Here is a 12,034-nt window from a genome sequence, read left to right on the forward strand (position 1 = left end):
TATCTCTCCATTGCTCTCTTTTGGAGCAGGACTATTTACCTTGTGTCATTGTACTTTGAGATTATCTAACTTGTTTTGATTTTTACAGTGGTTCACAGCTAAAAGTTTGCCCTGAGTCTCAAAAGAGACTTTGATTTGGACTTTTGAAAAATGAAAAGTTGAGGCTTTGGGGAAGGAATTGTGTTTTCAGTTGTATGAAGGATGGTTGTATTGTTTTAGGCAGAATTTTGAACCTGTTATTGTCTTTATTTGGAGATTAAGTATGGTGTAAGGAGATGTATTTGGATATGAAGTTGACAAGTGATGAGATGTCACAGTTAGGGTACAGTGTCAACTTGGTTGGCTTTAGAATCTGCCCAGGGGGATTGGTGGAGCACACTTTTTGGGTATGTCTGGTGAGTCATGGAGGTGTGGCCTTTGGATTTATGTTTGGTCCTGTGCCATGCCAGTCCTGCTCTGATACTTTTCCCTTGCTCTGCTTCCTGGCTGCCATGAACTAATCAGGATTTCTCTATAATGTTCTTCTGCCATGTTTCAGCCTTGGAGCCAGCTGACCATGCACTTTAAACATGAGCCAAATTAAACCTCTCTTTCTTTAACCCTTCAGAGAATGCAGGTCAGATGTTACCCCTTAATATGTAAGAAGAGTTTGTTTGTATATCTCAGATCAACTGTAATCTCTAAAGGGTTAAGTTGTAGTTATTGAGTATTGTATCCGGCAGTGGGAAAGCTGACAAATACAATATTGAAAGGATATGATAGACAGAGAAAATCAGAAGGTGTTCTTGATTTATTAGTGGCCAATGGAGGAACTGAGGATCCAAAAGGCATCATTAATTTTTCCTCCAGGTGAACTTATGAAGGCTTGGAAGAAGAGGAGCAGCTACATTATAGCTGGATATAACTAACTTTGTCTTTTCACTTTGAGTATGTAATTATGAGGCCTTCAAGGAATGGTGGGTGTTATTCCTATAGCTAACAATTATCATGACAACCAAGAAAAAATTTTGCAGCAAGAAAATGTATTTTGTTAACTTTGGAATTAAGAAATTTACATGTATAATTATTTTTTAGAAATACAGGAAATTCCATCCATTCATTCAGTCATTAAATATTTGTTAACAATTTCTATAGTGACAAGTCTAGACTAAGATGATACAACAGTGACTAGAACAAAAAGTCCTGTCTCTTTGAAGTTTGTATTTTAGTGGGAGATATGGGGGGCACCCCAAGGTAATTTAGTAAAAGACATAATAGTCAGCTTTCTATTGTTTTTGTAAAGTATTTGAAAATAACAACTTGAAGTTTAATGTATCAGTCTATGATCACCTGGACCCATTGCTTTTAGACCTGTGGTAAAGCAGAAAGGGCCTGGCAGAGAAGAGCTGCTCACCTGAGGGCAGCTGAAAGCAGAGAGAGAAAGAATGATGGAGAGAGGGAGGGAAGGAGAGAGAGAGAGGGAGAGAGAGAGAGACAGAGAAAGGGAGAGAGAGAGGGAGACTGATTGATTCCCCGTTTCCTGTTTTTGTTCCACCTGGGCCCTCATCCTGCTGGATGGTACTGCCCATGTTCAGGGTAAGTTTACCTCCTCAGTTTGCTGTCTCATATACTAATTGTTTCTGAAAACACCCTCACAGACACATCCAGAGGTGTACCTTACTAGTTTCCTGGGTGTTTCTGACAACCCAAATTATCACAAAGGAATGGTAAAAAATATCAGAAGGAATGAAATACAGTAATAATCTTGGTTGTTGAACAGCTCTAAGCTTGAACTTTCCAACTATTCGAACAGCAAAGTTCAAAAAAAAATAATCTGCTTCATGTTTGTAACTTTGCTCAATAGCCTAACCAGAAATCTGAATTGAAAAAGCCTATGTCTGCTGACAGTGAGTCATACAACCCTTCTCACTGCAGACACAGAGGGTTGATGCTTCAGCCTAAGTACCACTCTCATCCAGATAATACAGTGCTTGTATTAGTGCAATAAAACATTTATCACTGTGCTTTCTCTGGTGCTATATTTGCATAAAATATAACCATGGCTCCAAAAAAGTTAATGATATCAGCAGTAAAGCTAAGAGGAAAATTGAGAACCATGATAATTAAAGAAATCATTGCAAAATTTGTTAAAATCCTGGAAAAATAAAATTATAAGTGTAATTTTTGGGCCTCAGAACCAGTTATTTGGTTTTCCAGTATTTCTTATGAAAAATGTTTAGTTCTTGAACTTTTTAGTGTTCAGTCACAAATCTGGAACAAACTGAGTTTGACAACCAAGGTATCACTGCATTTACACATTAGAGAGAATGTCCAGGCAAAGTCTCCTTGACAAGGTATGTCTGAAGTAAGATATGAAGGCCATGGGATATGTGAAAGAAGGCAGATGGACCTTATTGCACAGATCCAGGAGATAGGAGACCTAGAGTATCTAAGGAACAGCCAGGAAGGAGGCCAGAGTATCACAGCTGAGAGAGGAGGGGAAAGCAGCTAGAGATCAGGGTGAGGCAAAAACAAACCCTTATAGAACATAGTGAGGACTTAGGTTCAAAAACAGAACCCACCAGAGAGTTTTGGGCAGACAAGTGATATGTAACCCATTTTTATTCAGTACTTATTCTGTTAGGCTCTATTTTAAATGCTTTCTTTGTAATCTTCACAATAACCATCTAAGGTAGGAACTGCTATACTATATTCCCCATTTTACAGCTGAGGGAACAGAGGGCCTCAAAGAGGTTGAGTAAGTTTGTCACACAAATAGGAAGAACACAATTAGACTTTAGACCCAAGCAAATTCTTAACCATCTCACAGTCTTGCTTCCCCAAATGTTTAAGAGCTTGAGTCCAAGTATTTGGGGTTCGTTCTTTCTTTCTCTTCTTTCTCCTTTTCCTCCTCTTCTTCCTCCTCTTCCTTCTTCTCTCCTTTTTTTTTTTTTTTTTGGTATCTGTATTTCCAGAGTACATTTACAATACAGTTATCTCATTACCATTCATAAATATAGAACTTCTTCACTTAAATTGATAAAAATTCCTAGTATTTTGTTTCATGACTTCATTTTTTTTAAAAAAGAAAAGCTCCCAATTTAGCATATTAACAAGCTGTTGATTTGTTTGTCTTTAATTATGCAGACAGCATTTCTTTCTTGCTTCTAATATAGAGGTTGATTGGGAACATTTTTATCTCTTACACTTTTACCCTAGTGTTATCTAAGTCACAACTATATGATTTGACATCTATAATTTATCATTTTCCTCTGTTATTAGATGAAGTGCTCTTTAAGGCATTCCACAGCAAGGTGAACATAAGTCAAGCTTGCAAAGTTTTAGAAAAAACATTTGCAAGATTCATTAAAGAATAATGAAAGTTGATTCTTACAGTATATGATATCAAGGCTGCCCAGTTTAACAAGTATCATTATTCCAAGTCATTTTCAGAAGGAACTAAACTTCAACTAATTTTTATCATCCTTTAAGGACTACCAACAAAGATAGTTAAAGTACTCTAAAAGCAAAATCATTACTTCATTTCTTTGGATTTTATTAATGTGAAGGCTGAAATAATAGATGTTTTAAAATATAGGAAACCCTAACTTATTTTGCTGTCCTGTGACCATAGCATTCTGGTGCTATAGCCAAGAGTCTTTGGCTTCTGGGATCAACTGTCTTTGCATGCTGATTTTCCAGGGAAAGTCTCTTGGAAGTTTTTACTTTTGAGTAGTATCTACCATGATTTCTGTCCCTGAAGGGAGTGGAAGTAGCAGAGTTTGTTAATGAGAGCATTGAGGGAAAAACTTCTGCTAGAAGAGTCATTGACTAAATTCTAATTTTAGCTTTCCAGCAGAGCAGTTAGCTGCACCTTCAGCTACATGCAAACATATGCCTCTGAGATGCTCATCCTTGAAGGACTACAACCAGGACTTAAACAAAATAATAAAGTTTCCTATCAGGATATTGTTTAGTAAAATAAGTGATATGCAAGAATGTGCATGCAAACTGCATGCCTGTGTTCCCACTTTCAAGTCTTCATGGAATTCAGCATAAGGAAAATGGTCAATCTAGTTTTCATAAACTCTCTTTGATTTTTTTCTTCCAACTCCTTACAACCAAAAGAACTAATAACTCCAAGTTCAAGACCTTAGAAACCTTGTTACTGAGGTATGTGAAGCAAAAATAGGGGACTTTGGTAATAAGTTTTATGTGGTAGCTATTTAGTATTGAAATAGCTACATACACCAAAATAATAAAGGCCTTTGGAGAAGAAATGGTTACAAGGGCACATCTTGTGGCTAGGAAAACCACAGCAAAGTATTTCAATTAGAAATAAATTAGAGAGTGCTACACTTTCCTGGAAAGGTCAGGGAGTGAAACACTTGGCCTTGAGCTGCCTCTCACCTCCACCCCTGCCAACCCTGAGAGCAAACCATCTCTCTCCCTGTGAACTCAACAGTTGCTGCCAGGCCTTGCCAGTCCTCTGCAGAAAAGAACCAGGGACTCTGGCCAGAATCAGAATCAAGGAGGTAGCCAAGGAGCCAGGGGGCTTTCTATAGAGCCCTGGTGCCAGTTTTCTGTCTACAAAGGAAAATTCTGTAAGCTCACCAGTGCCAAATTGACATATTTTAAAGTGCCTGAAAGAAGTCTCAGAAGGTGTTTTGTTGCTATTAGAAGGAGGGTGTTTCACTGCTATTAGAAGATTAAGTTCTCATTTACCAAGTTCTATTTTCCTTAAATTCAGTAGCACTTAAATCATGGCTCTCATTCAAGACAGTACTGCTGTCTTTATAATCTGTTTAAAGCTTATAACTGTGTTGTCTTGGTACTTCATGTTGTGATTAACTGCCAACTACCAACATTCTTAAAAGAATTTTATTTAAATGCTCCTTAGGTGACTTGTATGTATTGACATTAGTTGGGAAACTGAGACTATGAAATTAGTTGCCCCAAACAAGTGAATTCAATCAAGATATCATGTACTTTTAATAGACTGTTTTGTTCTTTTGAGTGTCTAAAACCTACCTGTCCCTAAAGGTCTACTAAATTCTTGACTCCTGACCCAAAGTCTTTCTTGACAATTTAAGGTTTCACTGAGATCTTCCCTTTGGGAATGCCTACAGCTGTTACAGCGTTTGGATATGTTATCTCATGCATGTTTAGTCACTGACTTCATGTCAAGGGCCATGTGTGTTACTTCTTTAACTATCCCCACGATGCCTAGCATAGTGGTGAGCACATATGGAAGCCTCATGGTAAAAGGGAATTGAGTCAATTTAGATTCTTTTCATCATTACCCCAGTTAGCGTGCGTAGCACAGTAGAAGATAGAAGTCATCTAAGGAACATTTTTAAAAATATTCCTTTAAAAATGTTAGTAATTAGCAGTTAATCACAACATAAAGTATGGAGACATCATAGCTATAAGCTTTAAATTGATTATGAAACTTTAAATTGATTATGTTTACCAATGAGTGTTATGAATTAAGTGCTACTCAATTATCATGATTTCTTTTTATTTCTCTAGTATCTGTTCCTTAGTGATCCAGAAACATCCAGAGTGAGCTGTAAGTTGGACCAGTCCTGGAACAGGTTTGTCAGCTTATGTTTGTCTTAGACGTCAGTGTTCTATGCCACCCACAAAAAATGAGAGATATATTATATTCTTCTGATTGCATTCAATAGGGAATTACTAATGAGTATAAAAAGAGGGAAACTGTGAGACAGATAGAAAAGAAGTATAGGAGGGATGAGAGGAAGAAAGATGGGAAAGAGGCAAAACCTAACAATTCTGTTCTTGATGTAATATGTTTCCTTTTTTACATGAGAAAACGTAGACTCCTTGCAACCTAGCATCTCTGTGCAAGTGCATTTAATGGATGATTACTTGTACTTCTTAATAATGTTTGCCCTTTAGGGAATTATATGCAGAAGTAACTGCCTTTCCAATTTGAATTAGGAACACTCTGGAAAGCAGTTTCTTTGAGGGGAAAGTAAATGCAAAAACCTAATAACACTGGTGCATTGTTTGTGGCAGTACGAAATGACAACTCAAAATGAGGCTAGCTTTTCTCGTATGTGATCCTGCCCTCAGTGGTTCCATGAGATTTTGCATTTTATAGGTTGTGCTTCCCACTGGCAGCAACTGAAGCAGTTTATTATGTGCATCTGTCATGTGGTCTAGTTCATCAACCAAATGGAACTGGGAGAATAAGTCACCCTAACAAGATCCTTCAGTACACTCTTAAAAACTACTTACAGATGTACTCTTCCTCTGTAGGGATACAATGATTTCCTTGTGCTGTGCCACATGATACAGGAAATGCATTATCCACATCCAAATTCAGGCATACCAGGAGGAAGCATGTGAAAAGAAAGCAGCTCACAAAAGAACACACAGCTTTTGCAAAAGTCTTTAGAGGGGCTCACACACCAATTTATGATAACAGCAGATAAAATCAGAGGCCTCTGAAGCTCAGTTAATTTCAAATGCTAATGTCCACATGGGAAAGGAAACCACATCAGCATTCAGCATTGACAGAAACACTGCTAATGCTTTTTATTTGTGATTGTCAGAGACCCATCAGCAGCATGCCAGAAGTCCATTTGTGTTGGAACTTTGGTTACTTTATGTGCTTTCACCCACAGGCAATTTATGCTTTCAAACTATGTCAGGCGATCTTGAATCATGAACCATTGTGTTCACATTCAGATCAAGCCGTAGTGTTTTTGTAGATGAGTCCAAAATTAGAGTCATTTGCCATTGTTAAATCTTCCCACTTCAGTTGCTATCATCAATTTATCATTCATTCAGTCAACCAACAAATATTATTTGATACCTACCACATGTCAGGAGCTGTGACAGGCACTGAGTAAAGACATAGCAGTGAGTAAAGTGCTACCATTATAGAGATAAAAATTTAGAGGTCAATAGGAGAAGATAGGAAACATATATGTAACATGTCTGAGAGTCTGTTGGCCAGAATAGGCTAGGTTGTCTTGTGTCAATAAACAATCCCATATCTCTGTGGCCTAAAAATAACAAAATTTCTTTCTCACACTTCATGTTCACTTCAGGTCAGCTAGAGGCACTAATTGTGCCTTTAATCTGGGATCCAGGCTGCCTGGAGAATTATCATGTGAATAATGCCCTGTCAATTGTGAGAAGACAAGATAGAGTGGTGAACTGCACACTGCCTCTTTAAGTCTTATGCCTGAATGTGACACATGACACCTTGACTACATTTCACTGCCTAAAGCACATCACAAGGCCATGCCCAAATTCAAAAAGTGAAAAAGTGCAATCATACCATGTGTTCAAAAAAAATAAGACACAATTGCTGGACAGAACTGCCCACATGATGATGCACACTGAAGAAAAGCAAAGCAAAGGATGCAGTGTCTGGATAGACATAGATGATCAGAAAAGGTCTCTCTGACAGTGACCTTTGAGGGGAGATCCTGAGAGAGAGAGAGGGCCATTCAGATGGGCTAGCGGCAACTTCCTGCACAATAGACTGCAAAAGCATAGTGTACCTGGCATGAATGAAGAACAGCAAGAAGTTAGAATGGCCAGCATGAAGTAAGGAGAAAGCTGTAGAAAAAAAAGTGAGAGAGATACCAGTTATGGGATACCAGGTATGGCTTTATTGTAAGGGATGTGACTGTTGCTGGTTTTTGTGTAAACACATGGTCTATTTAGGGTTTTTAACAGTTGCTTGCACCTGCTGAATAGGAAATATAAGGGGACCAAGTGTTGAAGCAGGGAGTAGTGAAGAGGCTCCTTCAGTAATCTAAGGTAAGGTACAGGGGAGTTGAGGTGAGATTCTAGACACACTGTAGTTTGAAGGTATGTAAACAGAATTTGGCAATGTATTGCATAATAGTGTTTAAGAGAAGGAGGACTTAAAGAGTACTTCAAAGATTTATTAATAATCTAATGATCCTTAAATATATATATGAACTACTTTTTGCAGGCTTTTAGAATCTTTAAATTTGGCAATATCACTACAGCATATAACTTCTTCTGTAAATGATTAGGAAGTTGGACAGCAAAGTGGAGATGTGGGTACTGGGCAGCCAGCTCAATTCATGTAACACCTAAGGGACTTCCTTCTCCTTATTAGCTTCATGTTTTCTCTTTCTTAGAGTTTATGATCTGAGTTAATTTATAAACCTAAGAAATTAGTTTCATAATTCCAAGAAAAATAGGAGCTTATGACTGGGTCATCCCAAACCTCACTCCACTCTTCCATTTCTTGTGAACTCAAGATATCACTACTGTATCAGTTAGTGTTTTACTAACGAAACAGATATAACACAAAATATAGCATAAGAAATTACAAGATTGGCTTACGATGGTCATCCTAGAGTTGGATGAGAAAGCATGCAGAGGCTGTCTGCACACTGGAGATGGAAGGATTCAGTCCAAGGTCTGAAGCTCACTGCAGCATTCTGTGCAAGTCCACATCTGGAGGTTGATGAGTCTACAATGGATGGCTGAAAAGCCTATGCCGGAAGGCTGAAGGATCTGCGCCAGAAACCAAAGAGTGTGCATTGGAAGGCTGAAGAGTCTGCAAAGGAAGCTGAAGAGTCTGCACTGACATCCAAGGTGAAATCCAAGCGAGGCTGGAGCTCTTCTGAAGAACAGAAGCAGAGCCATCATTCTTCATTTCCCCTTTATACCATCCAGGCAACAAGCTGCCCTAGGGTGGATCTTCTACATCCTAGGGAGTGGAATTGCTGAGCCAATTTAGTTAAGCTTCTCTAAACTTCTCAGGTCAACACAGTCAACCATTAGAACCACCAAAAAACTTAGCTCTTAGAGAATAAGAGCAATCCTTAGTGGACATGTATTGTATAGTAATGTGTCACCTCCAGTTCTCTTGGAAATAGATAGGGTAAAAATTTGAATAAATATAATAAAATGACACTGTGATGCTTCTCTAAGTAGATCCCATTTCTTCTCTCCTTATCTTCTTGTATCATGGCTCTCCCATCACTGAAACCAGTAAAACTAGAACTCTTTTCTACTTGGCCTTCTCTCAATATCTTCTTGAGCTCAGCAGAACATAAGTTGGATATAAGTTGTTAATTAATTACCATCAAGGGATAGGTCAATGGAGATCAATGCTATTTTCTTGAAACTACATTTTTGGAGTATTTGTACCCAATAACATTCACTGCATTTAACAATATCTGTATCTATATCTATGTTTTTGCTTGCAGTGCTGAGGATTGAACCCTAGAGAATCATGTATGCTGTGCAAGCACTCTACTGCTGATCTGCATTCCCAGAGCTTTGTTTAAAGTTTTATTTTGAGCCTCACCAAGTTGCCCAGGTTAACCTTGAACTTACAGTTCTGCTGCCTCAGCCTCTCACGTAATTGGGATTATAGGCATGTGCTTCTATGCCTAGCCAATCAACAAATATTCTTGGGCCCCTGTGACATGCTGGGGACTATTCCAGGTATGGAGACACAGCCAAGAATAGGATATATAAGTAATATATATGAAAGTCTGAGAAAACACTGAAAAATATAAAGAAAAGGTAAGATTTCTAACTCATCACTGACACATGACTGCTAAACATTTTTCCCTAAGCATACATATCCTTTCTTCCTGCTTTTTTGAATAAAATTTATAATTTTGGATTTATACTATATATTGCTTTAAGTTGTTTTATTATAAGACTAAATCATAGTAGATGTTCATTATTTGTTCACTGAATGAAACTTAAAGAAAAAATTTTTTGAGGTCAGATCTAATTTATTTACTACTTAAGCATTTTATTTTTGACTGGACTCAGACTTGGAAGTAGAAGCTCTCAGAGAGGATAGCCTGTGTCTCTTGGCAATTTGTTCCTGGTGTTTTTCTTTGGCTTCCTTCATTTTCTTGGCCAGTTTAGCATATTCTGCAGCCTCTTCCTTGTTTTTCTTAGTACGCTGCTTCTTCAGAGCAATAGGGCAGTGTTTATGTTGAAGGACATGTGGGGTAACAAGACGCTGAATCCTGGGGGCTTTAGTCTTGGATTTCTTACCTTCCCTGTTTAAGGGCTTTCTGACGACATATTGGGGAACATCATCTTCTTTAGAGAGATTGAAAAGTTTGCAGGTTCTGCTTGCTCTTTGGGGCCCTAGGCACCGAGGCACAATAGTATCAGTCAATCCTGTACTATCCTTCTCTCCTTTCTTTAGTTGAGGATGCTCAGATTGGCATCCACTGTGAAACCTCAGACAAATTTTCACTTTCTCTCCACAGTTCTCCTTGGTCTGTAACAGGAATGCCCCTTACTCAGTAGCAAGCAAACTTGGCCATGAGTCAAGATGCCCTGCTTCATGCGGAGACCTTGTTCGTCATTCCCACCACTGATTCAGACCACACAACCCTTCCATTCTTCACCCAGAGCAACAGCAGCAACTTCTGTGGCCATACGCTTCTCATAGAATGCACAAAAGTTTATGTTCATCATCCACCTCAATGAGTTCTGGCAGCCAGTGACTGGGAAGAAGATGTTCAGCTTCATTTTGAAGCTAAGAAATTTAATGAATTATAGAGAATCAAAAAGTTTTAAATTAAAATCACCACTATAATCACTGCTAAGACATAATACTGCTGTTAGATATGATTTTGAATAATCAGCATATTATTACATTTTTCTACAATAGTAATTTGCTTTTAAAATGATAACTTTTCTCTTTTCTAATTATAAAAGCAACATGCCATTGTGCATAATTTGGAAATACTAAAGCTACAAAAGGAGAATCTAAAAGTCATTCATGGGTCCACTGCCCTGAGACCATGCTATTAATATTTTGGGCATTTTCCCCTCAGTCTTTTCTCTGAGCAGTGCCATAAGTCAGGTAAGAACCTGGGGAAGATATTTAGTCTCTCTGAACTTCAAATGTCTCATTAGTAAAATGAAATTAGTAATACACACTTTGTAAGTGTATTTGGTGTGAAATTTAAATGAGATAAAATATACCAAATTTCTTAGTTTAGAATCTGATACATAATGGGTTTTTAATGTGGGAGTTCTTATGATTTTGCATAATATTTCTACATAGTTTGCCATACTTTATATGTGAGTTTTTGTCCTGTTTTTTAAAAACTTCACAGCTTATCATTAATACTTTTTTAATGGCTATATAACATTTTTTCATATGAATGTTCTACAGTTCTCTTAATTATACCACCTTTTTTCTTTCTTTCTCTCTCCCTTCCTTCCTTCCTTCCTTCCTTCCTTTCTTCTTCCTTCCTTCCTTCCTTGTTTCATTTTTCTCTTACAGTGCTGAGGAATGAACCTTGGGCCTTCACACTCTACATCGTCTGCCCTTTTGTAGTTTTTTAAATTTTGAGACAAAGTCTTCCTAAGTCACTAAATTGCCCAGGCTGGCTTGAACTTCACATCCTCCTATTTCAGCTTCCCAGAGTGTGGGAATTACAGATGTGGGGATTACACCTTGCCTGGTGGACTTTCTTTTTTTCATTTGAGACAATCTTAATTTCTCAGAAAAGTTGTAAGAAAGGTACTAAGATCTTTTCTTGTCCTGAACCATTTGAAAAGAAATTGCCAATTTGATTTCATCACCCCTAAATATCTAGTGCACATTTTTTTTTAATAGAGACATTCTCCCTACATAACTCCAGTACAAACATCAGAACTGGGAAACTAACATTAATACATTCAAGTCTAATACTCAGATCTCAGTCAAATTTTTCCATTGTCCAATAATGTACTATAAAGTACAGAAAGAATTCCAGTTCAGAATCACATATTGTAATCCTGTGCCCTGACTCCTTCTCTCTTTTAGTACAGAACAGTTCTTCAGTCTTTCCTTGACTTTCATATCCTAACCAGTTTTGAAGAATGTCTCTCTTTGGTAAAATGTCCTGCAATTTGTGCTTCTGTGATATGTCCTCATGATTAACTTGTGTGTCATTGGCAGGAATATCACAGAAGTGGCAATATTTTCTTTTTCTTGTATCCTACTCTGGCACTTCTGCTTTGGCTGAGACAACTGCAGTAGGCCATTTTCCAGACATGTCCC

General features: G+C 37.8%; 1 pseudogene; it reads right to left on the reverse strand.

Annotated features, from left to right (window-relative positions):
• Positions 1 to 9,738: 9,738 nt before the first annotated feature.
• LOC102003422 lies at positions 9,739 to 10,513 on the reverse strand (annotated as a pseudogene).
• Between the last annotated feature and the right edge of the window lie 1,521 nt (positions 10,514 to 12,034).

The sequence above is a fragment of the Chinchilla lanigera genome, unplaced genomic scaffold (assembly GCF_000276665.1).
Source record: "Chinchilla lanigera isolate Chin_1 unplaced genomic scaffold, ChiLan1.0 scaffold00010, whole genome shotgun sequence".
In the NCBI taxonomy this organism is placed as follows: Eukaryota; Metazoa; Chordata; class Mammalia; order Rodentia; family Chinchillidae; genus Chinchilla; species Chinchilla lanigera.